Source organism: Narcine bancroftii, chromosome 4, assembly GCF_036971445.1.
Source record: "Narcine bancroftii isolate sNarBan1 chromosome 4, sNarBan1.hap1, whole genome shotgun sequence".
NCBI lineage: Eukaryota > Metazoa > Chordata > Chondrichthyes > Torpediniformes > Narcinidae > Narcine > Narcine bancroftii.
The window spans coordinates 131,484,403-131,500,337 of record NC_091472.1 but is presented as its reverse complement, the minus strand read 5'-3'; the positions used below and the strand labels follow the sequence as shown (position 1 = coordinate 131,500,337).

Sequence of the window (15,935 nt, the reverse complement as noted above, 5' to 3'; positions counted from 1 at the left end):
AGTTGCTCCAATTACCTTTTTCCTGTACGATGCATACACAGACAGGCAAGATGATCAGCACTCAGGGGGAACAGACTGCAGGTTTCAAGGGTGCAATTAAGTCCCTATCTCTACCTGAACACCCAAAAAACCTGCCACTGTAGCTTAAACTATCAAAAGAGATGAGATGAAGTTAAAACTTTGGATGCTTACAACACATTTAAACCACATTGTAATATCCTGTTCACTGACCTGCACTTCACAGTTTCTCCTCTACAATTGAACATGGTGCGCGGTGATGCAACCACTGCCTGTGATATCACCGGAACAACGGGGTCAGCCTTTTTGCTTCCAAGGCAGGGGAAGATGCGACCTAGGTAATTTTTAATGGGTTCCCTGACTACCTCCGAGGTAGGGCAGGGATCCAGTTGATTTCTGACGTGAATAACTGTGCCAGACCCTTTCAAACTGTTCTGTGAATGGGGCACTAACTGGGAAATTGCCAGGTTAACTCCATTTTACAGGGCAGTTTGAAAGCACCTAAGATTTATAGCTACTTCTTTCAGAACCTGAGGGTGAAGTCCATCTGGTCCTGGGAGACTTATCTATCCTTAGACCTTTCAGCTGCAGAAGCACCTTCTCTCTGGTGATTGTAACTGCACTCACCTGTCTTCTGTAATGCCCTTGTAAGTCCAGTATACTTTAAATCTTTCCACAGTGAAGACTGATGCAAAATTTTCATTCAGTTCCTCTGCCAGCTTCTTGTCTCCCATTATGCTTTCAGCAATTTGTTTCCAGTAGTTATAGTCTGTGGTAAAAAGAACCACGTAATATCAGACAAATGAATTTGCATTATACCATCACACAGAGAAATTTCTAAATTTACGCTTTCTTCCCCCACGTGGATCACAGAATCAACCCTTCTCTTCCAATCAACTGATATGAAGTCTCCACCCAAAGTGAATCAATTACACATTTCCTTAAAATGTGGAATTAAGAGCATTGAAGGAAAGGAACTCGGACACTTTTCAATCATCCATGTTTTCCCTACTGCCGAGGCACTTTGAATTGACTTGTGCAAAAGGAATCCAAATGTATCATTATTTTCGAGACAAATTCATTTCTACAAGGCATCTCCAATTGTAATAAGACATTAGTCAGAAAGTATGTTTGGTGGTTTGAGGTGGGGGTTGTTGGTGGTGCAGGAGTAGGGAGGTCAGTGGTTTCATTTTCCTTAAGTAGAATCCATCAAATTAATCAGTGCTTGCCCTGACAGTACTTGTGAAGACAAGCACTCACATCTCATTTATGTCTCCCACCACTGTCTGGGAGCTCTGAAGCTGACAGGTGGTGTCTTGAGCTTTGAGCAACTTAGAATGATCTGTAGGCAAGATAGGCCAAGTGGTACATGATCCGAGTCACACATTAATAAAAGAAAGTGGGAAATGTAGTCCAGAAGCAAGGGAAAGGTTCCTGCAAAAACTTGCACTTTTATACCCTTGAGGTAAACAGCAGCTTGACAAAAGGTGTGTTGTGTTTTCTGGCATAATCCAAAAAGGGTCACTAGCATCCAGGGTGGATCTTATTTGCAAAACGTTGAGTAAATAACAGCATAAAGTGGAGAGAGGATTATGTCCTTAGAATTGCAAACTGCTGAAAAGAAAGATACGTTTAAATAGTACCTTCCCTCAACCCAAATGAGCATCCCCAAATTCACACACTTAAATCCAGTTTGTAGTTGAAAGAGCTAGTTTGTCCACATCTCAAAATTAAACTGTCCATATAACTATGAACCTGCATATTTTAATAATTTACCAATAATAATGAGGTGACCTCATTTATACATTATCAATATTATTTGCAAGGATTTTTTTTGGTGTTGCCCATAACAATTAGTAGGCAAATATTTAAAAGCCATTGTAATCTGCTTGTGTAAAACTTAGTTTACTTGATGGGCTGACACTTGATGTGACCTATAGCCACCAAATATTATCTGGTTATAAAAGAACTGAAGTCAGTTTTCATTTATTTTCCCCATTTTGGAGTGAATGGACACCAACTTTCCTGAGGCCAGAACTTGCAAAAAAAATCTGTCCCAGCATTTGGTCCTCACTGCCTGATGCACCCTTGCAAGAAATAAAATCAGGGTTGGGTCAATCTAAATATACAATAAAATATCCAAAGGAAGTCTTAACACTTCAGCAAAATGCATGAAAATTTAGATGGATAATTTGCTGCAAATTTCAGCTAGCTTTTCTGTACCACAGCAACTGAAACAAGTGCCCTTCATAGAATCTTTGTGAATGAAGAAATAGGTTGGTGACTTTTGTGAATCAGGAAAGTCCAGAGCTCACATAATTTTATATTGTGCATTAGTTTAAACCACTTAGAACTGTGGTTGACCAGAAAAAAGAAATAGGGGGGAAAAGAGCTTTGTGTCACTTCTGAATTTTCACTTCTCAAAACATTTGCCTGATGAGACTAATATTTAGAAACATTATCAGTGGCCTCAATTACAACAGAAGAAGTCAAAGGTTGAAGCACAAGTGCCAAATTAAGCAAATATATAACGGTGTTGTGGTGTGGTCATATGTTTGGGCACAAGAATGCAGAAACATCTCACCCAATCACTTGTTGACAAGGCAGTGACAAGGAAGCATGTTTAGACATCAATCAACCAAAAATAACAAGGTATCTAATCTCACTGAATGCATTGTGCCTTTCCTCTTGTAGAATGAGTCTGCACCAACTTTATAAATAGCTTTGCACCACAGTAAAAAAGCTGTGGTGTGTCTTTCTGTTGGCTGATTATTAAAGCAAACATACACTATGCAGTTCTTGTCAAGAAATAATTCTGTCCCTTGAGCAATACTGAATACATGAAAAGTCACCGGTAACTCCAGGGTGGCAATTATTTTATACTGATACCTGGGCTTTCCTCAATGGTTCAACCAGCGCAGTAGATGGTTCCCAAGGAGGTATAAACAAATAACATTCTTTTTGTTATCCTTGACATATGAGATTCCTGTTTGTTTATTTGGGAGAGGAAAAAAAACCTTTTATTTTTTTTTGTAGGGTTGGGGTTTGCATGGCAATGCAGAATATCACCTCCTTGGTCTCCAGTGATTGCAGAAACCTCTGGCAAACCATCCTCAGAAATACACCATTCATGTCAGCAACAAACTTGTCTTTAAGCAGCATTAGTCACATGGGCATATATGGGCAGCAAGGGCTGGTAGGCCAAAAGGCCCAGTTACGGTACTGTATCTCTAAATTTAAATTGAAGACTGCCATGGGCCTTTGGGGAAGCCTCGGCACTTTCTGTTAACATTCTCTGATTGGGCTTACACCTGATTGATAGGTTGGGTGTTGGTATTTAGTTACCTGACCCTCTCATGATCTGTCCTGTTGTTTATGTGAAAGTGAATAAAATTTTCAGCTCAATCATAAAACTCATCTCTACTTCCTTTACAGGTTGATTGACCTATGTCCCATGATGGCATAAGCCTGGACCAATCCTGAACCATAAAACACAAAAATGGTCATGAACAATAGTCAAGGAAGTCTGGTGGAATGCAATGCAAAGTTGTGTCATGGTAAACTTGTAAATAACACAAGGTGCATCCTTGTGCTTCCAGCAATAGAACTGGGCTTTATTTGACAGAAAGCTTCTGAAGCATGATAACTAGTATCCTCTTATATACTAGAGTTGGAGACGCAAAGCAATTCTGATGGAAAAAAAACAGAAAAGGACAATTGCAAAGTTTTGGACCCAAGACATTTATTCATCTACATTTCCCAAACCTCAGAAACAATGGGGAAAACAAAGATACAATGAAATCTGAATCTCTCCATCGGGCTCCTTGATGTTGTTCAATCTGATCCTTATCTCTTTATAACCCTGCATGTCTACTTCATATAAGCAGCTCCATCATGCAATCAGTACAAACACTAAACATGTTAAAATAGCATAACTGCCATTTCATTTAAATAGTTCAAATCTCTCTCTTAATCAAAAAGGCATCTAGTCTCTCATCTTACCTTCCATCAAACAGAACTAAATTACACATGGAAAATGTATAGGAGTGCAGCATGAATGACCTTCAGCCTGTCTAGTGAAACATATTATGCATTTTACAACTCTGATTACCCCATGAATTGAATCATATATCCTTATGTGCCCTGAATTTTTATTTACACAGAGCTCTATGTACCTCAGAGTTTCAACCAAGTAGCTACCTTTCCATCCATAGCTAAAGAAAGACCATTTTCATGTTGCCAAACTGACTGAGAAGATAGACCAATAATAAAACCAGGGATCATCTAGTGCTTGGTGTCATTTGAACACACTGGACTGCCAAAGTAAGATGTCATTAAACTGAAATGTTAACTCTCTTTCTCTCTTAACAGATGTTGCCTGATCTGCTGAATATTTCCAGATTTTCTTTTTGTTCATTTCTGATTTCTGGGTCTGCAAATTGCATTACTTTCACTTCCATCTGTTTTGGTTGGATTCAATGGGCTAAACAATATCTTTTTCTGATGCATTATTGAAAAGAACTTGAAGGATTTGCTTCGTTCTTTGAAGAACCAAAAACAGAATCAGAAATTTGAGAAAGCACTTTACATAGGGCTCAAATAATGCCCATTTTAACAGTCAAAGCCCATTTCTTCTACCATTCTGTCAGTGTGATCAGGTTGTGCCCGACCCACTTCACATGGAAATGAATGATCAGATGTCTCTCAGGGACGCTTCCACTATGATCCCCGCTGTATCTTACCGTGAGAGATGAGAGACATAATTACGGGCAGGTTCTCATTAAGACGGAAATTGCTGCTTTAATTTTAAAGGCCAATTACTGCTGACCTATCAATTATGCTTTTGTAGGATTTAGAAATGTCAACCACACAAACCACTAATCTATCCCAAGCAATACTGTACACACCGTCATCTTCCCAGAGCCGCAGGATTGCAGTAAAACTTGATTTTATGAAGGTCACAAAGGCAGGGTTTTATTAATGTTTTAGCTGCTGCACCATTATTGCAGGTAAGGAAAAGTTCAATAAATCTGCACTTCCTTACAAACAGTTCTCAAAGGCTGCAGGATCTCTGTCCAAACCAATAACATTTTACTTTATTTACTCTTCTATTAATAAAGTATTTTTCCTCAGCTATTTTTCTTTCTGAAGGTGCCAGATCAAAGGGGGGTGTGTGACTATTACCTCTCTCCCAGGGATTTCCTTGCCCAACTATGGGCCTTGGCCAAAGGAGGCAAACGCACAAAACCCATATAATTTGGCAGGGAGACCACTTCTCACTGCAAAACTTGGAAACGTCCACTGGGCTAGGAGGTGGTGATTACAGGCAAGGGATTTGGGGCATGTGATGGGGCTGAAATGAGCTGAAACAAGCTGGAGAATGGTTGTGAGGATGGGGGAGTGGAGTTTGGGAATCTGACATACAGAAACATGGAGCTAGCTCATTTGGGGATGGAGTGAGAGATTAGAAAAAGTAGGGTGCTTTTGAAAAGAAGGTCCTCAGCAAGACTCCCCTTATTTAGGAACATGGGATCAATGGAGAGAAGTTAACAGTTTGGGGCTTTGGTAAATGGGAAATGAGAGACTAAAGTCCGGGGATAGGAAATGGGAACTTATGAGGAATTAACTGATATAAGGCAGGACTTAGCACCTCCTGTTCAGGGAGAAATGAGAATGAGGTGGCGAGGAGACCTGAGTAAAACCCAGAAACCTTGCCCTAGGCAGGCAGAGAAAATTGTAAAATAAGGAAGAGAGGCATAGATTTCTCACTGTGTTCAGAGACAATCATAAACTCCAGTACATGATGAACAGTTGAGGCCCACACAGTGTAGTTGTGCCTTGGAGCTGGGTGAAATACTCTTTCCTCTACAGACCTCAAAAGGAGATACAAAAAAATGTTTCTTTACATTTCTTAATTGACTCCGAAGATAATTTAAAAGAAACTGTAAATGCTAGTTATCTGAAATAAAAACAGAGCAGGTTGAATTTTCTCAGCCAATCAGGCAGAAATTGTGGAAATAGAAACTGTTAATGTTTTATGTCAGAGATTCTTTATCAGAACATTTTGATCCAAAGCATTAATTGTTTCTCCTTCTACAGATGCTATCTGACCTGCTGAGTGTTTTCTAATTTGTAAACCACCAATTGGACATCCTTTAAAAATAAATACTGACAGCTGACACTCTGAAATTCCTACGGCCAGTGTCATGATCCAACAGTGAGAGGAAGTTTCACATTTTGACCATGAAAAGAAAGGGACGACTTCTGGTTAGTGTGTGGTATGAAGTAGACGTCTCTATCACAGCTCCATACTTTCAGTATACTGTTTTCCCCTGCCGACTTTTAAAAAAAACTTTCAAGTAGTGTCAAATTTCATATTCTGTGTTTGAAATTGCTGCAAGAAGAGGAAAGATCAGAAAAAATAGAAAGAAACGAGAAACTCTGGCTGATTCACAGCCAAACCCAACTACTGAGGGCTTCTCCAAAGCACATGAAGAAATCAAAGCGTTTATTGCTACAGAATTTAAATGTCTGGAAGATGAGCTTTTGGCACTGGAGAATCGTCCTATGAGCAGAACTGGGTAAGCGTTTAATCTTGATAGAATCTACTTTAAAGGATTTGAAAGACCAGGTCAGCCACCTGGAAGATAATATCGAGAGACTAATGGCGAGAATTGTTGATCTGGAAAATCGAAGTAGAAGGCGGAATCTGTGTATTGTAGCTCGGCTGAAGATACTGAAACTGGTATGCTTAGCAAATTTTCCTCTGAGTTGTTGGTGACCGTGTTTGTGGACAATATCTTTCCAACACCACCAGAGCTTGACACAGCATATCGCTCACTACTGCCCAAGCCTAACCCAGGGCAAAAACCATGTTTTTATCAAATGAAGGAACTGCTAATTCATGAATCCCTTGGAAAGGTACAGTGAAATATCAAGGCAAACAATTTAGAAGTGTTGAAGATTACTCTCCCAAAGTTAGGAAGAAGATGTTTACCAAAATGGATTGAACTTAAAACTAAATTTGATTTCTCTCAACAAATCCAGTCAAATGCCACCTTTTGAAATCTAAAAGTCAATTTTACATTCATGGTGATAAATCTGGTAAGTTTTTTAGCTAACCAATTGAGAGGAATTGGTGCAAGGTGACACATTACAAAAGTTGGTAAAAATAGTGGTATTATGATTTCAAATCATTTGGAGATAAATAATATATTTAAAAGATTCTACTCCAAGCTATACTCTTCTAAATATATGAATGATGGTAATTTGATGAAGAATTTTCTGGACAAATTGAACATTCCCAAGTTTTTTTCAGATAGTGAAATTAGGGGTTATGTGGCATGATGGCATAAGTGGGAGATGTGAAGATATGCCTCCCCCAGGAGAACTAATTAATAAGTGACTTTAAAGATATTTTTAAAATTTTAAAAGATCAACAAGCTTTAGGAACTTACCTGCAAAGTCTTCAGTGTGGCTTCAAAGAAGGGGAAGGAACAGATAAGTAAAAAAATAGTTGGTAAGGAGCTCAGACAATCAGAAGAAGTGGGGCTTACCTTGATGTTGGAGCCGTAGGTTCAAGTTCCTCCTCTTCCTTGGACAACTTGAGCTACAGCAGCCCACATACAAGTGACACTGGCACCATCTCTCTGGGGAGCCAGAGAAAATGGCACTGGAGTCCAGAAGAGAGCCATCGATCTACAGCTCCTTCAAGAACAATCAAGTGTGCACAAAAGTTCGCATGTGCCCAGAACTGAACAAGGTGTTTCCCTATGGGGAACAGCTGAATCGACTAAAGCTGCTGTCAGCTGCGCTGCCCTGCAGCCTCAGCCTTCTGTGGAATTGAAGGCAATGTTTGAAGCTCATGCAAGTGATTTAGAAGAACAAGAAGACCAAGACAGAGAGGAGAAGGAAGAAGAAGAAAAAGAAGAGGAATAGAACATGAAGATGAAGAAGCCCAACTGGTACAAGATATTGAAGCCATGCAGATTAAGATTCCTGAGGCTAGAAGTCAAGGCAAGGACAGGCAAGAGCAAACTTCTATATTGAATATATTGCAAGTAATGAGTAAGAAGGTTGATATGCTATTTGTATCTGTAAGATGTGATGTTAATACACAATTTGAATATATTAAAGGAAAAATAAGAAATATTAAGGAGGAAATGAAAAAAATAACCTAAAGTGGTTGATAAAATTAAAGTTCAAGTTCAGAAAATTGAAGAAAATATTCAAGATTATCGTGATGAAGTGGAACAATGTAAATATGCAGTTAATAAAATGGAAGACTCTTATGGCATGGGACGTACAGAGGAAAGAGCTTTTGCAAAAAAGTTGATATACTGGAAAATCATAGCCGTAGAAATAATGTGAAGATTGTTGGGTTGGTTGTATATTTTGAAGGTTCTAATCCTGTACAATTTTTTTCAAACATGGATCCCAGAAGTTCTGTGTCCTGAGAATTTCCCAAATGGGATTGAATTGGATAGAGTATAATAGAATTGGATAGAACTAATAGAAAGAAGCCATTACCAGGACAAGCGCCACACTCTGTTCTGATTAGATGTTTACATTATCAGGATAAGGAGATGATACTGTGGCTGTTCAGAATGACCGAAAATACCAGGGCCCATTAATAGTGGCTAAAAATAGGGGGTTTTTTATTGCAGATTTAAGTATGACAGTAGTGAAAAGAAAAAAAAGGAGTTTCAACCTGTCAAATCAGTTTTGTGGAAAAAAGGATCCAAGTTTTCTTTTTGATGTCCAGCTATACTTAAATTTTTTTGGGTGGTGGGGTGGGGGGGGGAAATCAGGCATAATTCTTTGTAAATGAGATGAAGCTCTATAACTGGCAAATTCTCTTCCAAGTATTAAATTGGATCAACAAATGGAAATACAGAATTTAGGCATTCAAAAAGTTTCATCTGATCAACCTGAGATGATACAGGCTGCAGGAAAAGTATTGACCCAACAAGGAACTGAAGAACTCGATGATGATCAAGTGAATAGAGAGCTTGAAGAGGCTGCTAATAAACTGTTTCTTATTGAATTTATATAGGGAATGTTCTTACCAGGAGGGGGTAGGGGTGGCAGAGGTCTTTTCCTTCTCCTTCTGTAACCATGTGCCACCTTCCCATACAATAGAGAGGGGTAGTACTGGCCTTGTTTCAGTTGTACTTTTCATTTTGCTTTTTTTTTTCAATTTTTTTCTTCTTTTTTGCTTTCCTTTTTCAACAGAGATGTTAAGTGTGATTGATGGTTTTAGGGGGCTGGGGGTCCCAGAGGAGGGGCAAATGGAATTCTGAATTTTTTTGGAAGTAGAAAAATGGCTTTTAGTAGGATTTTAAACATTGTAAGTTTCAAATTAAATGGGATTAACAATAGAATTAAGAGAAAAAGGGTGTTAGCTTATATTAAAAAATGACTCATGCAAGAGACTCATTTAACAGAGGAGGAACATCAGAAATTAAAAAGAGATTGGTTAGGTGAAGTGGTAACCGCAAGAGGAGTTGTGATATTGATTGAGAAGACTTTACCTGTTGAAATTTAAAAGATGGTTACTGATCCGGCAGGGAGATTTGCTTTGATTCATTGTCAAATTTGTTCTGAAATGTGACACTTATGAGTATTTATGCACCAAATGTAGATGATGGAGGTTTTATATATGATACTATTATGCATTTAGCTGAAGCTCATGTGAAGGTTTTGATAGGAGGGGATTTTAATTGCTGTCTTGACCCAGTGTTGGATAAGTCAGTAAGATCAGTTATAAGAGCAAAAGCAGTAAAGATGACTTTGAGTTTGATGAAAGATCTAAATTTGATAGATATACGGTGAAGGTTAAATCCAAAGGAAAAAGACTATCCTTTTTATTCTTATAGGCATGATTCTCAGTCGAGAATAGATTTATTTTTAATACCAGTGCAATTGCAAGAAATAATTATGCATGCAGAGTATAAGGTTAGGATTCTATCTGATCACTCATCACTTCTGATTAAACGTTTGGTCCCTGAGGAAAAAAAAACGCGGTTTATAGGTGGAGATGAAACTACATTGCTGAAGAGGGTGGATTTTTTAGAAATAAATTCTAACTCAATGGACAATAAATTTATTCTTTGGGATGATTTGAAGGAGTATTTATGATGTCAGATAGTAAGTTATACAGCAAAAGTTAAGAAAGATCAAGAGGTTGATCAATTGGTAAAGGAAATAGAAGGTTTGGAGAAGGATTTAAAAAAGAAAGGCTCCTGATGAGAAAAGGAAGAAACTTACAATTAAAACAAAACCATTATAATACAATTCAGACCTATAGAACAGAAAAATTAATTGAGCGAATTAAACGAAGGTATTATGAATTAGGGGAAAGGGCTCATAAAGTTCTTGTCTGGCAGTTGGAAACAGAACAAACTTCTAGATAATGATGATGTTCTGGTTTATTTGACAGACCCTCTGAATTTTTTGTGTCAATTACATACAAGATTGGTAGAATATGGTGAAGTATCTGGGTACAAGATTCATTGGGACAAAATTATTGCTATTAAAATCATTCTAAAAAGATTAACGTCAAGATATTAATTAGTTATTTTAAGAGTTTTATTTAATTTATATGGATTTCTGTCTACTTGTGAGGAGACTAAAATTGAGATTTTAAAAAAATCTTAAATAGGTTTATCTACAACTCCAATCATCTGAAATGGTCAGAACGACTAGGCCCATTTCAGATAAACATTTTTTCTTTGGAGAACTAGTCATTTTTTAAAAACAGTCCAGCAGCAACAGCAAATTACCTGTAACAGTGTTTATACAAGGTAAAGCTTTTTAAGCATTAAAAGAAAGTTTAATTCTCACCAAAAAAATTCTGGCCACTGTCGATTACTGACACTTCCCCACCGAGGCCCCGCTCATGCTGGGATTCCAAGGGTTCCACACCTGACTGGGAGATTGAGGTCCCTGCTGCCGCTGGGAGCCCGAGGTCCACTGCTGCGGGCACCTGGAGCCCAAGGTTTGCTGCTGCTGCTGGTAACTGAGGATTTCTGATATCTTTGTTTATCTGAAATTTAAAAAATTTTTTGAATAACTGATGATTTTGGAGAATCCAATTTCAGATAATCGGAGTTGCACTAACCAGTTGTATTGGGATCAAAGAGATGGTCCTTGTACAGCAAGAGAAGTTAGTGAGGTTTTGAGTTCATTGCAGAGTGGTAAGTCACTGGGGGATGATGGTTTTCCACCTGAATTGTTAAGAAATTTAAGGACATTTTAACACCCCCTTTTATGGAGATGATAATGCACATGGCAGAATCTCATTCTCTACTGGAATCTTTTTCAAATGCAATTTATTGGAGTTGTACAAAAGAAAGATAGAGATCCATTAAAGCTTGCATCTTATAGCCCAATATCATTATTGAATCCAGATTATAAAATTATTGTTAAAATTTTAGCGAATAGACTAGCTAAATATTTACCAAGTTTTATTCATATAGATCAAATAGGGTTTGTTAAAAAGTGACAATCTGCTGATAATGTTGCTAAATTTATTATTTTAATTCATTTAGCTCACGAAAGGGGTGACTTAACTGTGGCAGTAGCTTTAGATGCAAAGAAGCCTTTTAATAGGTTAGAATGGAATTTTATGTTCAAGATATTGGAAAAGTTTGGCTTGGGACCAACATTTTTAAATAAGGTTAAAACTTTATATAAAAATCCATCTGCAAGAGTGGTGACTAATGGGTAAATTTCTACTTCTTCTCAATTGAATAGATCAAGTAAACAGGGATGTCATTTATCAGCAGCTCTGCTTATTTTGGCAATAGAGCCTTTAGCAGAGTTAATAAGATAAGATTTTAATGTTAAGGGTATAAAGGTGAATCAAGAAGAATATAAAATAAATTTGTTTTCTGATGATGTTCTGGTTTATTTGACAGACCCTATGAATTTTTTGTGTCAATTACATACAAGATTGGTAGAATATGGTGAAGTATCTGGGTACAAGATTCATTGGGACAAAATTGAAATATTGCCCTTCGTTAAGGTGATGATACTCAGTGTACAAAGGCCACTCAATTTAGGTGGCCACATGCAAGAATTAAATATTTAGGTATGAGGGTTGATAATGATTTAAATAATTTATATAAACTGAAACATTTACCATTACTTAATTAAGTTAAGAAGGATTTTAATAGGTGGAATAACTTACCTATAACATTAGTAGATAGAGTTAATTGTATTAAGATGAATATTTTCCCTATAGGTCCATTTTTTTTCAGTCGATCCCCATCTTAATTCCTCAAAAGATTTTTAAAGATTTGAATATGAGTGTTAGAAAATGGAAAATGGCAAGGGTTTCTTTGGAAAAAATTGACTTGGAAGTTTGAATTGGGAGGTTTACAACTTCCCCACTTTAAGAATTATTATAAGGCAATTCAATTGAGATTTATTAATGTACTATTTTGTGTAAGTACATTCCTACTTGGGTTAATATGGAATTTAGTAAAATAAGAGAAAGTAATATAAAGGATTTTATTTACGTGGAATTCAAAATTGTTGGTGGGAAGCAGAGACACACATGTTTTAAAACATCTGATTGAATTATGGAATAAAATTGATTATGAAATAGGTGCAAAAACTTTAATTCCACAAAAAGATATTTATGCCATTTTCTATGGATAATCAATTTTTGAGGACTTGGTTGTGGATGGGTATTGAGAGAATAGAGGATTGTTTTGAAGCTGGAAGATTTATTACATCTGAACAAATGAAGAATAAATTTAATGTGCAAAATAATACTTTTTTCTGTTATTATCAAGTAAAGCTGTTTTGACTGATAAAGTAGGTCTGTTTGATGTCACCTAGTCAGAGTGAATTGGAATTATTGGTTGGTAATAGTAATGTAAATAAATTTATCTCTGTAATGCATAATTTACTTCAAAAGTCCCTAAAATAGGGGTACATAAGTCAAGATTAAAACGGGAAGTGGATTTAAATAAACAAATAGATGAGAAAGATTAGATACAACTATGTTGAGATAATATGACAAAAATTATTAATGTGAGATATAAGTTAGTTCAATACAAATTTTTCATCAATTATATTTAGCTCCTCAAAATTTTTTTAAAAATGAACCCTTCATTGTGAGATTTATGATTTTGATGTGGTCAAGAGATTGGATCATTTCAGCATTCTTCTTGGAAGTGTCCTGAAGTCAAACATTTCTTGTTGGAAGTTGGAAATTCTTTGGAATGAATAATGGGGTAAAGTTCTCACAGAATCTGATGCTATTTCTGTTGGATAATATTAGGACTGTAAAACCTAACTTTAAATTAACTATGTATCAAATTGAATTGATACAAATTCCTTTAATAGTTTCTAGGCAGGGTATAACTATTACTTGTAAATCGAAAACAGACTTAAGGATGGAGAAATGGCATGCTGAACTTCATAGCTGTATTCCACTTGAGAAGAGTACTTATAATTTACTAAATAAACATCAGATATTTTGGAAAATGTGGCACCCATATTGAAGAAATGTATTTACTTTTGTGCTTTAAAAATTGTTATATAAAATAGTCAAATTAGGCTGGATGAATCTACCTCACAAGAGGAAATAACAGTTGTTATTTCCTCATTTCAATCTGGAAAGGCCCCAGGACCTGATGGATTTTCAGTGGAATTTGAAAAATTATTTTCTCAATTGTTCACACCTCACTTGAATGTGGTGTTTGCAGATTCATTGAAACAGGGTAAACTTCCAGATTCATTTAATGAGGCTTGCAAATCTTTAATTACGAAGAAAGGTAAGGACACAACCAGATGTTCTTCCTGTGGACCAATCTCTTTACACTGCTAACTTCTTAATAAATGGTGAAAAGGTTTCAGGGATACAGAGAAAGCATCACCTGCCATTGTTTCTCTAGCCTCTAACATGCTTCTGAATTGACAATATTTATTTGCTGGTCCATTTGAAACTCTGATTAATAGTGAACACCAGAAGATTGAAGTAGAGGAGTACTGAGATGGTGATATTATTAGAATCTCCTTCTTGTAATCTGCTTAATTGTCAATCATAAAAGACCAACTGATACGACAGGATTGAAGAGTTTTTGATCTGATTTTATTCTTGTGGAATTGCTAATCTATGTTCTGCAAACTGTTTCCATGTTATATCATGCATGCATCTGTCCCTCTGCCATCAGTTCATTAGGCAACCACATCATTCTTGGGTAGGACTGGTACTAATCTGGCAATTTTTGAGAGGGATCCCACCACATTTCTGTTCATATTAACTTCAATGAAAGGAAAGTGACAGAACTACCATCTCATTCATTCTGTCTTGTGTGTAAACCGATGTGATTAGTAATTTTTTTTGCAAAGAAAATTCACTTACGTTGACATTTGTTAATTAACAACCCATTCCTTCTGTATAATTTCTTGGAACAATAGCACTTTTATCAGCCTCCAGCAACCACAAGAATACAAACTGGCCAAAAAAATTGTTGCAATCGAAAACAAACTGAGCAACTCAACAGCAGAAAACTCAACCCTAATATTTCACTAAAGTAGCAATAATTAACTGCAAAGGGCAACATTTGCTTGTATCTGGACCAGGCAGATTGATGGAATTGATAACAGCTAGTGAAAGGTAAGGTCTTGTTTGCAAGGTTCGTGATTAGGAATGTGTAAACAACTGAAGCAGCATGGTGAGAGGAGAAAGCCAAGTACAATAAACAATAGACATCAATGGAGATGGTTTCAGTTTTGCAGCAACAAACCGTGCATTAATTATTTTTTATTTTAATTTAATTTACAGATACAGCATGGTAACGAGCCTTTCCGGCTTGCAGCCCGTGGCGCCCAAATACACCCATGTGACTAATTAACCTACCAACCCCAGTCAGTACCCCTTTGGAACTTGGGAGGAAACCGACACAGACAATGGGAGAACATACTAACTCCTTACAGACAGTGCTGAATTCAAACCTGGATCTTTGGCACTGTATTGGGGTTATGCTAATCGTTATACTAACTGACCAAAACAAACAATGGTGAGAGATTGTCTCAAACAATATGCTTCACATGGCTAGTCCATTACAAGTAGAAGTATGGTTAAAAAGTTCTGTGCAACCTCTTGGGTAACCTGGAAAATATTTATTGTGTATATTGAACCAACTTTCTTCATATGTTATTTGATCAATTGTCTGCCAGCAGAATTGATTCTACCAGCACAAATAATTTCAGGAAAGCGGGCAAGGAACTGGTCCAGAGGATTCCAAGCAGATCACACAGTACACAATCTCTGGGTGCCTTAGGACCTGCCTATAGTGTTTATGTCAATAGCCTTGTAAGATGGTGTAAAATGAGCAATGGCATGATGTTGCCATTTGTTTATGACAGGATCAGGAAGTGCCTAAGTTGGATGAACATAAGGGGAAGATCGACATACAAGGAAACTCTTAAAGGCCGTGACACTTCCATTTTGTGGTACAGGTTTTCTTAATTCCCTTTGCACCTTAAATATCACTACTGTCAAAAGATGGAGCAAATATGTATAGATGAAAAAGCAAAGCATTTCCATTTTAAATAAAACAATTATTCAGACTTTAGCAGAGCACTTTATGAAAAGGGTGAAAACGGATGCAAGTTGTGCTAATTAGACACACCTATTTGGAAGTTTAAATTTAGCACACGCATGTAGGCATATCCACAATTTGAGCTTAACTGCAGGCATTGACTGACACCAGGAAGTTAACTAGAAACATTTTCTTTCTCATGCAGTAATATTTTGGGGCTTGACACTCCCACTTCCATTGCTGGTGGAGTGCACTGGGTGGCAGTCAGTAGCACCGTTCAGAGTCAGATTGAATGCATACACAGGGTATCTGACATAGCAATGTTGGAGAGCAACTCCTGGTCAATATGAAGGT

The 15,935-nt window shown here is 37.0% G+C and overlaps 1 protein-coding gene across 4 annotated transcripts in view; it reads right to left on the bottom strand.

Moving 5' to 3' along the window:
- ttc28 (tetratricopeptide repeat domain 28) overlaps positions 1 to 15,935 on the bottom strand; it is a 1,007,267-nt gene that overhangs the window by 1,435 nt on the left and 989,897 nt on the right. For all 4 annotated transcript variants that reach the window (XR_011356152.1, XR_011356153.1, XR_011356154.1 and 1 more), the window contains one exon: positions 646 to 787. The gene's annotated coding sequence lies outside the window, so the exon portion shown is untranslated. The remainder of the gene's footprint in view (positions 1 to 645; positions 788 to 15,935) is intronic.